The sequence below is a fragment of the Elgaria multicarinata genome, chromosome 16 (genome assembly GCF_023053635.1).
Source record: "Elgaria multicarinata webbii isolate HBS135686 ecotype San Diego chromosome 16, rElgMul1.1.pri, whole genome shotgun sequence".
Taxonomy (NCBI): domain Eukaryota; kingdom Metazoa; phylum Chordata; class Lepidosauria; order Squamata; family Anguidae; genus Elgaria; species Elgaria multicarinata.
The window spans coordinates 2,823,424-2,838,665 of NC_086186.1; the positions used below are offsets into that span (position 1 = coordinate 2,823,424).

A 15,242-nucleotide genomic window follows, 5' to 3' on the forward strand; every position below is an offset into this window, starting at 1 on the left:
CACGCCCCACCCCCAATATACACATTCTTGTGAGCACTATTTTTGGTACACTTTTTATTTTATTTATTTGCAAACTGAGGGTGTGTGTGTGTTCTCCCTACCCTTGTTCTTGTGTGTGTTTGTGGCACCCAGCAACCAATGGGAATGCCCCTCCCCCCTGCTGCTAAGTTTGATTCTCATGCCGTCCATATTTGTGCTCCCCAGATGACTCCGTCTCCCGTCTCATTTCAGCTCCAGAACAAAATCCAGATGCCAGTAGTGGGTTCCCATGGCAAAGCCGCTGGGGAATGGTCTGCATTAAGAAGGCGGAAGATCTGTAACTAGAAGGGAGGCTATTTGCAAAATAAAGGTCAGCAACGCTTGACAAGGAGAGTAATTTAGTAGTACATGACCCGCTGGGATGCGTCTTAGGATGGTTCTACACATTAATGCAGCGACAAATTTACCACCATGTATAGAGTCCACAGGGAGTCACAGCAGCTAATGAGGATGCTCACATGGTACCCATGTTTACAAACACGTCTTTTTCATATATTCACACCTAGTCTGTTCCACACATTAAATATGTTACCTTCACACAGAGAATACTTTACATGTACGTGCAAAACTGAAATGTGATTGTGTAGCCAACACATACCTCAAGCCATATGTGCAGCATACCAGAGGTTGCTCTGAAACCACAAGATGCAGTTCCACTACCTACAGAGTAGCCAGGTTGGCTGAAACTCAGGCTCAGGGGGTGGAGCCTTGGAAGTAGAGGGTGGAGCCTGGTGGGTGGGTGGAGCCTCATAGCATGTTGCAGGCAACATCACCTGATGGGGTCTACCTGTTGGCTTAGGGAGGTACTATGATGGACATCTCCTAATACATCTGGTTTTGCTTAATATTCACATTTGTTGCAAGCATTTTTCTAATATAATGCGTTTTAAACATAATTTCCCTAATACATGCAGTTTTGTACACATTTTGTGTGTGTACAAAATTCAGAAAAGCACAACCTTTGAAATTAAGTGACTTTTGTGTATTTCTCAAAAGTGCAGAATTAGGAATGTTCACTGGGTGACTTTGCGCAAGTCTAACCTAAGTGTAATCTTCCTCACATGGTTCTTGTGAGGATAAAATGGAGAGGAGGAGGAGGAAGAGGAGGAGGAGCAGCAGCACGTAAGCTTGCATGATGAAAAATGGCAAGATATAAGTGTAATAATAAAGAAACAAACACCAGTGTGAGACCCCTATTTTTATCTGAAAGGTACAGAGGTGGTAGTGGTCAGATCGTATTGTCTGTCTGGATGGGAGCACCAGCTCTCGAGAGGAAAGTTGGCAGGAAAATTGGGACAAAAAGGCAATAAATGAAGCCAATATATAATTCATGCAGGTATCTGCACCCAGGGAGCACTTGCCGGGCTGAATACATACACATCCATTTGCCAGGCTGTAATGTATGAAACAGGCTGTTAATGAGATCGGAAGCGCAGGTACGTTCATACCGGTGGTGTCACCAAGGCCTAAAATCCAAGGGTCTCTCATTGCCACGCTGCAGCCCGGGTTCCTTAAGATCACCGGAGCCAGTCAATGTTCAACCCCACACCTGCTTTTCTTTAGTTAATGAGGCCTCTCACCATCTTTAATGCCCACTTCCTTGTTCACGGAAATCCAAAGAATTCAAAGCAAGCCCAGTCAGGGTAATTATCTCAAGTTGCTTTCTTAGTTTTCCTTCCAAGAGTAGAGCACCATAAATATTTCATAGAAGGGGTATGTGTGTGTGTGTGTGTGTGCATGCGCATGTGTGTCTTTAAAGGCTTTTTTAAAAAACAAAAAACAAAAAAACAAAAACTGTTCTCCATCCTTTCGTGGATGTCAGGGTATAATTAACCATAAGAATCAAAGCATAAACCAAAAAACAAATCAGTGGCCGTGTAACTCCTCGTGCCTGCTTCTCCCTGCCAGCTCTTTCCCCCTTGCTTCACATTAAAGTGACATTCTGGGCAGAGCGGAGAGCGAGCTCACTATTTCTCTCTCTCTGAGACGGGAGCGCATCGCCCAACTGGGAGAGGGAGAAGAAGAAAACTCAGATGACGCCAATCTCCTGGAATTGCCGTCAGCCACTGAAAGGGGGTCATCATCACGGGCAAGGAAAGAGTGGTCCCCTCAGGGATGTTCCTGAGCCATCCGTGAATGTTCAGTTTTGGAAATTAATCGGGCAGGCAATGAGAAATAGAAGAGTTCAACTGCTTTGAACCAGGGATGTTGAACCTATTTCAGCCTGACGGCCAAATTCTGTTTCAGGGAAGCTCCCTGGGCACACGGCACTAGTGGGAGGGGCAGCTCATTACTTTTAGCTTCAAGCTCTTCTTCCCATTGGAGCCATTTCAACTGGTTAGAATTGGCAGGGGGTGAGGGATCTGCACAAAAGCCAGGCAAGCACCGCATGGTCAGTGGTTGGGGGAACCTTGAAGGGCCGGATTGTACCCCCGGGCAGGTCAGATTTGCCTCCCTAATACGAGATTCTGCACCCCTCCTTTAAACATAATAGCTAGCCAACTTGCAAATTTCTTCATAAACGGGACAGAAATAAATGGAGACTTATAAACGTTGCTTGTTTATAAGTGACAGAATCATTCTTCCAGACAGCGGGCTTTGAGTGCTTACCTCATAAACACCTGGGTTGGAATCTCTGTGGATTCAATCATGTCAGGGCAGAATTAGGTTTGCACCTCTTTCTTTTCAGGCAATAGGGATGTCACAGGCATCCAGTTGAGGATCAAGGCTTGGTGACTTCTCAACGGCTCAGGCCCTGGACTGCAGTCCCTGTGCCCCCTCGCTGGCCTGACTTCAGCCCCAGCACACTTGCTCCAAATACACCATTTATACTGGTACTTTTGTATCAATGGGCCTCTTCCTGGTCACCATTTGTGGAAAATCACATCTGAAGTTCAACTTCCTCTCTCCGCCGGGGCCCCGTCTCAGAATAGCGGGCAACGCCCGAGGGACGGCTTTCCTTCCCTGGAACCTGCTACAGGGGCTGCTCCCCAATCCTGCTACTGCAGTGGCCAAAACCGCAGGGCGAAACTGTGGGGCACGGGCTTTGGTTTCTTTTGTTTGTGAACTGCCCAGAGAGCTTCGGCTATTGGGCAGTATAAAAACGTAATAAATAAATAAATAAATAAATAAATAAATAAATAAATTGGGTTTTTACAGAACAGGTCAAGCTGCCATTTTGTGTCTTGGAGGAAGAATGGGATCTGCACCCCACAGACCTACCAGTGGCTCACCATGTGGCCAATGGGTTGGACAGGAAAGCGATTCCAAGTGCATGGCACTGGCAGGGGTGAGTTTGGCCATCCTTAGCAGGCCAGTAGCCCATGGTCCTCTCCATGCTGTACACAGCTGTACATATTGAATTTGGCGGGTGCAGATGAATATGGATTTCATTTCAGTTCATTTTTGATAAGTATTTACCAAAACATGCAAATTTCTTCATCTGTGGGACAGAGAAAACTTGAGATTAAAAAGAAAACAAAACAAAACCACACAAATGTGGGAGAAAGCAAAACTTACAGATCCATCCATTTCTAGCCTGCAATGATTTCCTGACCCATCAGCAACAAGGGAGAGGGTCTTCTCAGTGGTGCCCCCCGCCATTATGGAATAATCTCCCCAACAAGGCCCGCCTGGTGTCAGCGTTGCTATCTTTTCGGCACCAGGTTAAAACTTTTCCCTTTTCCCAGGCATTTACCAATATGTGATGAGTTTCATCGATCCTGGATCTGTTTTTATAGTTGTTTTAGATAGATGTTTCTGTGGCATTGCAGGTTTTTCTGGTTTTACATTTTGTATTGTTTTTAATTGTTTTTAATCTTATGTAAACTGCCCAGAGAGCTTTGGCTATGGGGTGATATAGAAATGTAAATAATCATAATTATAATAAGGTTCCCTTATTGCAGCACCTCCTTCCTTCAGGAATAAAACAGTTAATGTCTCTTCACTGGTCTTCAGATTCAAGAACAGTGTTTTTCAAGCAAAGCAAGGTCCCTGGTTCTTTTCAGAGTCCAGGGCACTGCAAGGAGCAGCCCCAGTGAAGTCCTTCAGCTCTCTTGCATCGTGGGGGGAGTTTTTGAAGACTGCTAATCACCCTGTTAGCATCCAGCCACCTCTGTGGGGTTCAGAGCATTGTTAACATTCACCTTCACACTGGGGCACCGAAGTCAGGAAGACAACCTGGCAATCAAGTTTTGAGGCCTGCTATTCCCTCCCTGCTGATTAGCATTTTTCACAGTATTAATATTTATTTTTGCTAATGGAATAGCAAGGAAAAATAAAGCCTTGTCCTGCTAATGACATATGAGACCTTCAGAGTTAGGGTTGCAGAGCAAACCTCCTAGGAGTTACTTTCACCTAGAACAGTCCTTCTGAAACATGACCAGGAACAGTAAATTCAAAGCTAGAAATAGTGCCTGGAGCTCCTAGAGTTTAATGAAGATCAAGATCTACCCACTGCTTTTTTGAGTAGATTATAATCTATTTTGGGACTCCGAAACCCTGAATTTTACAAACCTATTTATCTGGGATGCAAGCTTTAATAGGTAGATTAGTCAATTACAGCTTCAGTTGATGAACTCATGAGAGGCTATTTTAATCAATAGTGTTTATTTTGTTCCCGATATGTTTTGCTCCTGTTGTTTGTGTGTATATGTTTATCCCTCTTCACCTCAAAGGTGTTCAGGGCAATGTCTTCTCTATTCATCTCCACAGAAACCCTGTAACAGGGGTGGACTACTTATGACCCTCCAGATGTTCTTGGACTGCAATTCCCAGAATCCCTCACTATTGGATATGCTGGCTAAGGCTGTTGAGGGTTGCAGCAAAAGAACACCTGGAAGACTACAGATTGCCCACTCCTGTCCTATAAGGTAGGCTAAGCTAAGATAAATATTAGGTTTTTTTTATCATGTAATAATAAAGGGCTCCCTACTTGCCAAAGATGCCATCTCTCACCCACCACCCAAATTTTTTTAGGCAGAGGAAACATCTAAAGGTGCTGTAGATAGCTTAAAATGGCAGCCACCAAGTTCATATTCTGCCTTTGATATATGACAGGAAGCTTTCTCTCTCATTGATTTCTCCCTCTTCCTCATTGCAGATAGCTAGAAAATGAAGTTATTGGCGGATGTAATGTTTTCTCCACCTGACAACTTATATTGTTCACCCTCCAGGAAAAGTGCTGACCTATTCAATGATGGGCAATCCCTGGATAGACATGTTTCTATAAATAAGTCCTCTTTCCCTCCCTTGACTGAGAGGATAGAGTGCTTGTTCTCTCTTTCCCACATGCTTCTTTCTCTGCCTTACCTTCCCCTAGCTTATTATTATTATTATTATTATTATTATTATTATTATTATTATTCTGCCTTTTCCTCTTGCAAAGAACCCAAAGTGACATACATGATCATCCTCTTATCTATTTTTGTACATGGAGGTAGGGAGGGACAGGCCAACAAGAGATGTTCAAGGCTGCCAGGGTGCCCCAACCCACATTCACTTTTGCAGTTGCTGCTCACTCTGCACAAACAGGAAAGCTGTGCAAATTGAGCAGCAGTCAAATGTGAAATTTGCAGAACTTTGCCCTTGTAGACTTCCACAAATTTCCAAAATTTATGGGATTTCCTTCCATAGATTAAAGTGAGGCTGATTCACTCCATGGGAGATTTGCATAAGTTATGAAATTAGTGCAAATTCAGAAAATTTGGATGAATTGAACGCAAGCAAGCGTTTGGCCATTTATGAACATTTTCTACAGACACGTTCTCGCACTCACGTTCATGCTCAAAATTGTGAACACCATATGCGCGCATGTCTTGTGAGCAAAAAGGAAATTCTCATCCATCCCTACATGGAGGTTCCATGTACCTGGAGGCTGTCCCCCAGGCAGCAGTGCTGGGTGAGCTGCCAATACGATGTTCACTGACACATCACACAAAGAGGAAATGCAGCACAAAAGAGAGAACGAGGGAGCATAAAATAGGACACTAATTTGTGTAAAATGGCATGTGCTAATTTAGAAATAACTACTATACTTTTAATAAAAAAAATACAATATTGGGGAAGTCTGAGACCAGGTAATGGTTCTTTTTCTTTAAGCTGGACTTGGACTGTACATCCCTTCAATGGAGGACATCTACAAGTAGAAGATTGTCTTCTGCCAGCCCCCTGTAAATGAAGACACATGCCCTGAACGTGTTAGAAGTTGAGGACTTGGAGACAAGCCAGAAGTCAGGACTGAAGAGTAAGTCAGGATTGGAGGACAAACCAGGAGGCAGAGGCCTGAGGAGCAAGTCTGAAGTCAGGACCAAAACATATTCAAGGGTAGAAAACACACCAGAGCTGAGGCAGTTCTGGTTGCTTAAGCAAGGCTGAAGCAAGGAGAAAGAAATCATCTTATACTCCTTCATGTCCAGGAGGAACCAATGGCTTAGCCTGGACGGGTGGAGTCAGTCCAGGCCTGAAGGTCCTTCACAGAGAAGCTGCCTCTTGCAGTTCAATGATTCACCACATGGGGCAGCAACGCACAGATCCAGCAATTCCTGACACATGACTAAGATCCCCTGAAAGACCTATCCTCCACAAATGTGTCTTGTGCGCACTCCAATTCTGGAACAGCTTTTAGGAATTCTCGTTAAACCAGTGCCACAGCCCTCTCAGACTTCCCACATCTCTGTGCCATTTTGCTGAGCAGGAATCCATCCTTTACTCATGTCCTGGAACTGGCAAAAATCCCCCCCCCCATCTGAATGACGATCCCAGAAATCCGCTATCTGTTAATGTTACAATGATGAAGTGCCAAAATGATTGGCGATCATTAGTCCTCTCCCCTATGGTACCTGCACATCAAACACACTCCATCATGCTGATCACAGCTGCAGAACACGTCTCATGTAGAAACAAGTACATGAAAAATGATGGGAAAGGTAAATCCATGAGAACGCCGGCAGTCAAAGGTGTTCTTATCCCCAGAACTGTTCTGCCCAAGTCCTGAAGGAAACCACCCCAGAACCATCATTAACAATTAATCAGTGAATTAGGCCTTCTCTTCTGAAACAAACCCACCTGGGTACTGGTTTAAACTATGTAGGACCACTAAGGTAAGCTCTAGACCATCCAGGCTCTGTAGAGGCAGATGGCAGTATGGAAAGATCCAGGTAAACTTAATGTAGACAGTTTCACATTTCACTGTTAAATAAAGATGTACCCAAACTTGTCTCCCAAGGAACATGATGAATCATGCCAACATTCTCCCCTCAAAACTCCGAATCTGGTTTCATTTATGCAGGACTCTACTATTCTATGATTCTATTCTGTCAGGGATGCTTTAGGGTGGATTCCTACATTGAGCAGGGGGTTGGACTCGATGGCCTTAGAGGCCTCTTTCAGCTCTACTATTCTATGATTCTATTCTGTCAAGATATGGATTTACCATATTTCTTCAATGGTAAGACGCCATTGATTGTAAGACGCACACTAATTTCAGTACCACCAACAGGAAAAAAAAACCCTAAGACACACTCGCGATTCTAAGACGCACCCCATTTTTAGAGATGTTTATATGGGGAAAAAAGTGTGTCTTAGAATTGAAGAAATATGGTAAGTGAAATTTGGTGGGCACTAAACCTCTACTCTGCCTGGCTTCATAGTCTGCTGGAATTTTCATGTTCATAAATGTGAAACTGCATGGCATTTCTGTGTGCCAAGAATATACACATTTTTATGCATGTTGAAAACTCAGTTACAGTTCATACATTGGTCAGAAAGTACAAAATCAGGAAAGTTCACATTAAAATGAACACTGTGGCAGATGTACACCCATCTCTATCTCTGGGTAATGCAAACCACAAACCATCTTGCATGTTACCTGTATATAGTGGCTCAAATTGGTCTAGCCTAGCTACAGTTATCCATGCTCTGGTGACCTTTTGTTTTGATTACTGCAATGTGTTATTGGGCTCCCTTTGAAAATGGTCCGGAAACTTCAGCTGGTCCAAAATAGGGCAACAGGACCGGCCAATGTGATCCTATTATGCCAGTGCTTTTCCATCAACCCTGGCAGCCAGTCCATTTCCTGCCCTGATTCAAAGTGGTGGTGTTAACCTTCAAAGCTCTACACAGCCTGGGTCCAGCTTACCTGAAAGATCATCTCCTTCCAAATATACCTGCCTGGACCCTAAAATTCTCAGTGGTCATTCTCCTCGAGCCCCCGCCAAAGGAAGTGAGGTGTGTGGCGACCGAAACGAAGGCTCCTTCTGTTATGGGGACCCAGTTGTCAAATGCGCTTCCTAGAGAGGCTTGCCTCACGCCTACATTGTGCCCTTTCGGCACCATGTGAAGATTTTATTGCCCCAGGCATTTTAGTCTTCCAGTTTCTGTAGTTTGAAATCTGTTGCTGTACTTCAAATCTTTGCATCGCTGCTAGGTTTTACCTTGGCTTTTATTTTATTTTTTATCTCATACTGTAGTTTTAAACTTTCACATTGCATTTTATCATGTTGTATTTTATGGTTTAGTTACTGTGAACTGCCCAGAGAGCTTTGGCTATTGGGAGGTATAGACATGTAATAAATAAATAAAAAGCCTGTTTGAAGTGAGGGCATGGTGCAAAGAAGATAAGGCCCCCCTCCCCCCCCGCAATAGGCATAGAACTAGAGCAGCGCCTTCCCTTTAACCCCAGGAGAGCATCAATGATGCCCTCTGGAATGAGATTTGGCACAGGCCATTCCTCCAGGCTCCCACGGGGAGGGCTAATGACCCCCCCCCACCCCATGGAGCCGGAGATCACAGTGCCTTTTGCTGACACCAAGCCGATTAGCTGCATTCCACTGTGACTTCCAGCCTCATCCCCAACCCGCTGTGGAAGGGACGCTTGAATCATCCTGATGTTTTTCATTAAGAAATTAAATTTTGTTCTGCATTGAAAGATCCCTTTGTTCCCTCCGGAGGGCTGTCATGCTGCGAAATTGCCTAAGCCCAGTCAGCTCTGATGTTTGCTGTCTCACGCACCGCCTGCATCAAACTGACAGTTCACAGATTTTAGTCTAGGATTTTGTATGTACAGTACAAGCTGCAACCTGCTCCCATCTCTTTCGACTGTCCTAGAGAGAGAAAGAGAGAGAGAGGGGGAAGGAAAACGGCTGAAGAAGTGAAGCAGGGTGGTGAGTGAATGTTACAGAGATGTATTGTACACTAGGGCTGTGCACACACTAGGGCTGTGTACGGAACCCCCGATCCGCTTCATGGCCGAATCCGGAAAATCTGGATCGGGCCCGATCCTCTTTGCGCAGCTCTGCTGGTCCCCCGCTCCACTCCTTGGAGCAAGATCCGCCTTCGCACCGTCACCGCATAGACGGCGCTGCCACCACCACGTAAGCCACCCTCACCCCCTTACCTGTGTCCGTCATCGCGGGCTTCAATTGAGGCCCCGGCTTGAAGCTGGAAGAGGCCTCGGCCTTCACTTCCGGCTTCAACCGGGGCTTCAATTGAAGCCCGCGACGGACACAGGTAAGCCTTCCTCCTCCCTGCCCCCTTACCTGGCTCCGCCGCCATCACCACATGGATGGCGGCACCAGTGGCACTAGGTAGGCCAACCCCCCCCATCCCCTTAGCTGCGTCCATCGCGGGCTTCAACTGAGGCCCCGGCTTGAAGCTGGAAGAGGCCTCGGCCTTCACTTCCAGCTTCAACCGGGGCCTCAATTGAAGCCTGCGATGGATGGGGAACTGTCGAGGAAATGTGTGAATGGGCTATTTTATTTGTGCCCACCCTGTTTTGATGTAAGCCCCTTCTATTAGAAATTAAGTTCTATAGCAATTTGATCCAAAATGTAACTGAAAATATATTGAGTAACACTTGCTCAACCAACAAGACGTGTTGACACATTAGTCAGAGTGTGAACCTCCCGGCGAGGACAGGAAGAGTAGTAACCACAAAGGAATAGATGTTCCAGGATTGCAATACCCATCTACATATTGTTTTTCTAGTCTTAGATTTATCTGCACTCTGCACATGCATAAATGCCTTGTCTATCATTGGTTACTGTATTGCAAAACCGTATTATGATTGGTTTATTATATGAGGAAATTCTGTTGTTGCTTCTGAGGATGTTACCCTATAAGTATGTTAGCTTTTCCTGCAACCAGTGGGCAGTCCTTCAGGTCCTCTAGGGTTTGCCACCTTGCAGTGCTGCAGCACTGCTCATAATAAAACTTTTCCAAGATGAGAGAAATGGTGTCTTGAGAGTCTTTGACTGCCACTCAGCAAACCAAAGGAACCTGCCCTTTCGGGTTCCTCGACAGAATGCTGAGAGATGTTGGATATTTTTCTATCTTAATGACATTGTAAACTGCCACCCAAAGAGTGGTGACAGTGAGGTTATCATACTCTGAATGAGATCGCATGGAAAGAATGCGCAGAGAGAGAGAGAGAGAGAGAGAGAGAGAGAGAGAAATTGACTACAGCAGAAAGAGACAGAGAACTTTAGCACTGTTATCTTCCTGATATAAGAGCTTACTACAATCAGACAACTTCAGTAGTAGAGCATTCAGCAATATGACCAAATACATATGGACCTGGACACAGACACACACAGGACACATCACAAAATACTAGCATGTCAGTCCAAGTGCATTTTCTGCTCCATTTCCATGTCTCAACTACTTAAACCAATCACAGCGTGTGCCATTAACAAAACCACATGTCATCACGCATAGATAAAAGGAAATGTCCTTGCTTTACAAACTGTAGACAACAGCCGCCATGAGCCAGTGACGTTTTGTGGAGCTATGTTAAATCTAAAGCACTGCTGGTTTCATTCCCATTTGCTACCAGTAGAGTTCCTACTTACCCAAGTCTGGTGGCGTCAGGATGTGGGCTGATTGGTTGTTGGAGGTGCAGTGGTTATTATCCTCCCCTGTCCTTTCCAATCATACGCTGAGGAGAAAATGACATCATTTTTAGAGCTTTCTGTATCTTTCAAGAGGCTACGGGCTGATTATTGAGTCGATGGGGCGGGGGGGGGGAGTGCTATTGTTAAACAAGTGTTTCTTAATGATGGCATTTCTCCACCCAATCAAAACTATCCCCCAAGTCATTTTCATTCATGCCAGCATCAGAAAGCTACACAGAATGGAAACAATAGAAGTAAATTCATTTTCAATTGTACAATTGTTTGGGGAAGGAGACTGCGAAGAGAATATTACAAATACACCACAGCAATTACGTTATCACATTGGGATGAGCCAATTTACTCCATTCTATGCCTTTATGGTTTCATACATTAATAAGAATGTAAGAAGAACTTTCCTGGATCAGTTTAGTGGAACAGCTTCTCAAATCACCTCAGCATGCAGCTTCCCTCAGTCTTTGCTCTAACCTGCCAAGTGAATTTTCCTTTGGCCAAGAGATCTTTCCACTGAAGGCCCATTCACACAACCTTAAAAACAAACATGTTGAAGTCAGCCCAAGTTCATTCCTTTAAAAGAAATGGCTGGGTTTGCAACCCGTCGTTCTCAGACTCTTCCTCCTCCCACTTTGTATTCAAGAAATGGATTGGAATCTCTTTCAGCTCTAAAATCTTTTATTCCAAAAGGTCAATGTGCCACTCTGGAGCAAAGACCTCTTTGGAATTTATTTTAAGTGAGCGAAGAAGTATCTATCTAACCCCTTACTCCAAGGCACCAGAAACCATAACAACTAGAGATGGGATATAGAAGACTTTGTTTTGGAGTGGCCAGGTAGGTGGCTTCTGCACCATGCTCAAGGCTGTTAATGTAACAAAACATCACACAAGAGCCCTGCTGAATCCAACCTTAGATCTATTCATTCAGTGTTCTCTACCCACAGTGGCTGACCATATGGGGAGCCCACAAGTAGGGCCTGACTGCAATAGCACCATCAAATGTGTTTCCCACAGCAACTGGCATACATACTGCCTCAAATGCTAGAGGTAGACACCCTAACTAGTAGCCACTGATAGCCTTATCCTCCGTGGCTGGACATCAGGAAAAACCTCCTGAATGTTAGAGCAGTATGGCAATGGAACCAATTTCCTAGGGAGGCTATGGGCTCTCCCACACTAGAGGCATTCAAGAGGCAGGTGGACAGCCATCTATCAGGGATGCTTTAAGGTGGATTCCTGCATTGAACAGGGGGTTGATGGCCTTGTAGGCCCCTTCCAACTCTACTATTCTATGATTCTATGAATTTGTCTAATTCTCATTTAAAGTAATCCAACTAGGTGGCCATCATGACATAACTCTAAAGGAGCTATCCAAGGTGCTGAATCCATTTTGGGGATAGGCTTCACCACTTTAAAAGAAATGGCTGGTTTTCCATCTAGACCAGATAGCGACCCGTCATTCTCAGGCTCTTCCCCCTCCCACTTGGGGGAAGAGAAGAGAAGATTGAGGGGAGACATGATAGCACTCTTCAAATACTTAAAAGGTTGTCACACAGAGGAGGGCCAGGATCTCTCCTAGATACTCCCAGAGTGCAGGACATGGACTAATAGGCTCAAGTGACAGGAAGCCAGGTGGCCTCTAGTTCCTGCCATCTTAATTTCATGTGAATGCCTTTGGGCAGGTTACTTGCCCTTTATGACTAGCCATGCCCACCCATGGTAGCCATTTTACGGTTGTGTCCAGGATAGTTCCTCTGATTTCCAAATGTGCTCATGTTCCCAAATGGGTGCTTACCCCTGATGGAGGCAGTTCTAACCTAGGTAGACCAAAATTATGACATGGCAACACCCTAGAACAAATAGAAATGTGGAACAGTAGAATGGTAGAACATTGAGAAATATCTAGCCCTTATCAATAAAGACACACCTTGTGCAAGAATTGCTTCTTATAGCAAGAAGTATTTCTTACAACTCAGGGCACCTGAAGCTAGACTAATTGAAATGGAAGAAGGGCAATATCCAGATGACCTTACTTAAAAACTTGCATGAGCTTTAAATGAAAACCATTGCAAGTTTACGAGGCTAACATAAACCAAAGCTCTTATAATCATATCTGGGAGAGAAGGAGTATAAATGGAAACACAGCTTGAGAGAACCTTCTTGGCACCCAGAGAATATTCCAACTCCAATACCTGGGCAGATGGCACCAGCTTGCAGACTTTATACACAGGTGACAAAAAGTTCCAGACCTAGCAACTGGCATTTCAGGCAGATAATTTCAGTTCCTGGCTAAGGGCCTCACTTTTCAACATATGATCTGAAAAGGGAAAGAGAGAATCGAAGCCTAGCTTCATACAGGCACAGAATTGATAGGGGAAAAGGGGACAGAAATATATTTGAAACGTGTATAACCAGATTCAGAAGCCTAATGATAGCCTTAGGCAAAAGGTATGACCCCCCCCCTACACACACAAGGATTTCCATCCCTTTCTTTGTACCATAAGGTTAATCTCCAATTGGGGTGGCAGCAGGATCTGAATTGATTCAGATTCTATTGGTTTATAAGTCAAGCTATTTCCAGATTGATGGTGGGAGATCAGCTCCACTCTCTGTGAGCCTACCCAGTTTGGAACTGGAGACCTACATATCACTAAGAATGAAAAGAAAGCCTGCCCTGAGTGCCCTCGCTAGGTCCTTCATAATGGTGGTGCCCCACATGCAGAATGTCCTCCCAGGGATACATTTAACTGGTTCCTGCTCTTATATTTTAGATGGGGTGGGATAGAAGTTAGACTGAGATGTACTCTGACTTTGGTGAGGGTATCAATCCATTCTGAGTTTCAGTCAAAACCAGCCCAAACTTTAAATGAGCTTTCCAAGGTGCTGGACTAATTTTTGGGGGACAGAGTTCAGCACTTTGGAGTTGAGTTCAGCACCTCAGATAGATCCTTTAAGAGTTCTTGGGTGTGGGCAGATTCAGCATCTTGCAGAGTTCCTTTAGAAGTTCCTTTCAGCCAAAATGGATTTACAGCCCCACAAAAAATGGAGCCATCAGCCTCCTCTAGATCTACTGGCAGGTCTCTAGGTGATCTATAGTAGATCAGCAAGAGTTTCTGATTCCCAGGGGTATAAAAACATTGACAACACCTCCTCCTAAATTAGGCAATGCAAGCTTTGGTAGTGGTGGTGGTGGTAGTGGGGACCCAGGTACACTAGTGCAAATGAAGGGATTTGTGTGCAAACTCCAGTTTGGGTACTGCGAACAAATTCCTGGGCTAACCAAGTGTTCATAGGCACCTTGTTCTGCAAATCTACGTCCATTTTGTTGAGTCACTATTTTGTATCTGGTGGATCTTGGAGCTCCAGCAAAAACAACAACAAAACAAAGTAGACTCCACTAGCCAGAAGTCAACTCTTCCATTTTTTAAAATGACAAAGCACTTGTCTTTGGTGGACAAAGCTATTCTACTTCTTGATTGCTGTTCTACTCTTTTTTTCTTTTTTTTAAAGGATTTTATTTAGGGATGGGGCTGACTGAGCCACCACCACTGCCCACCACCTCTTGCTGTGCTGCCTGTGAGGTTGTGTAAATGGCCCCTTTGCGACTGCCATACAACATTAGATTTCTGGAAACAAAATGGTGGCTCATTATGGAGACAGATGGCCACTGGGTATTTGCAGACTGTGTGGTGCTCAGTGGGTGGTTCTTGGGGCTCAATGAGCAGAGTCTGGGTGGTCAGGGGTGTGTGTGTGTGTGTGTGTGTGTGTGTATGTGTATGTGTGTGTGTGTTAGTCCACTGGACTACAATTCCCCTTGGACTCTCACAACATCCCGAATTTTATTGTGGTTGTTTTAACCTTTAGCAAATGCAAAAATCAATTGTTCCCCCATCCCTGCCTGGGAACAAATTTCACGACATTCTCAGAAAAGCTAAAATGCTCCTTCATTTTGGGGAACACAAATTTCATCTGACTTTAATTTGAGCCCACTGTTTCCCAGTGAGAACTCAGCTCTCTTCTAATACAAACATAGAAACAAACAAACAAACATGTGAAGACATAATGAAGCTGAACCCGCTGTTGGATGCCCAATTTTGCAGTTCATGAGCTAAATTCACACTGTATGTTAAAGTATAATGGGCAATTTTATTAAAATAATAATCAAAAAGTAGACAAGGAAACTATCCCCTTTTGTACAACAAACCTATGAACAAGCATATCAATTCAGCTGCTGTGTAATACAGTATGTGAGTTCACCTTGACGATCATGATCCTAGATTAAAAACACCGTTTCACCAGTAG

At 44.4% G+C, this 15,242-nt stretch overlaps 1 protein-coding gene across 1 annotated transcript in view; it reads right to left on the bottom strand.

Annotated features, from left to right (window-relative positions):
* Nucleotides 1-10,938, bottom strand: part of LINGO1 (leucine rich repeat and Ig domain containing 1) — a 159,993-nt gene extending 149,055 nt beyond the window's left edge. Inside the window, exon 1 of the mRNA XM_063142587.1 lies at nucleotides 10,887-10,938. The gene's annotated coding sequence lies outside the window, so the exon portion shown is untranslated. The remainder of the gene's footprint in view (nucleotides 1-10,886) is intronic.
* Nucleotides 10,939-15,242: the final 4,304 nt, after the last annotated feature.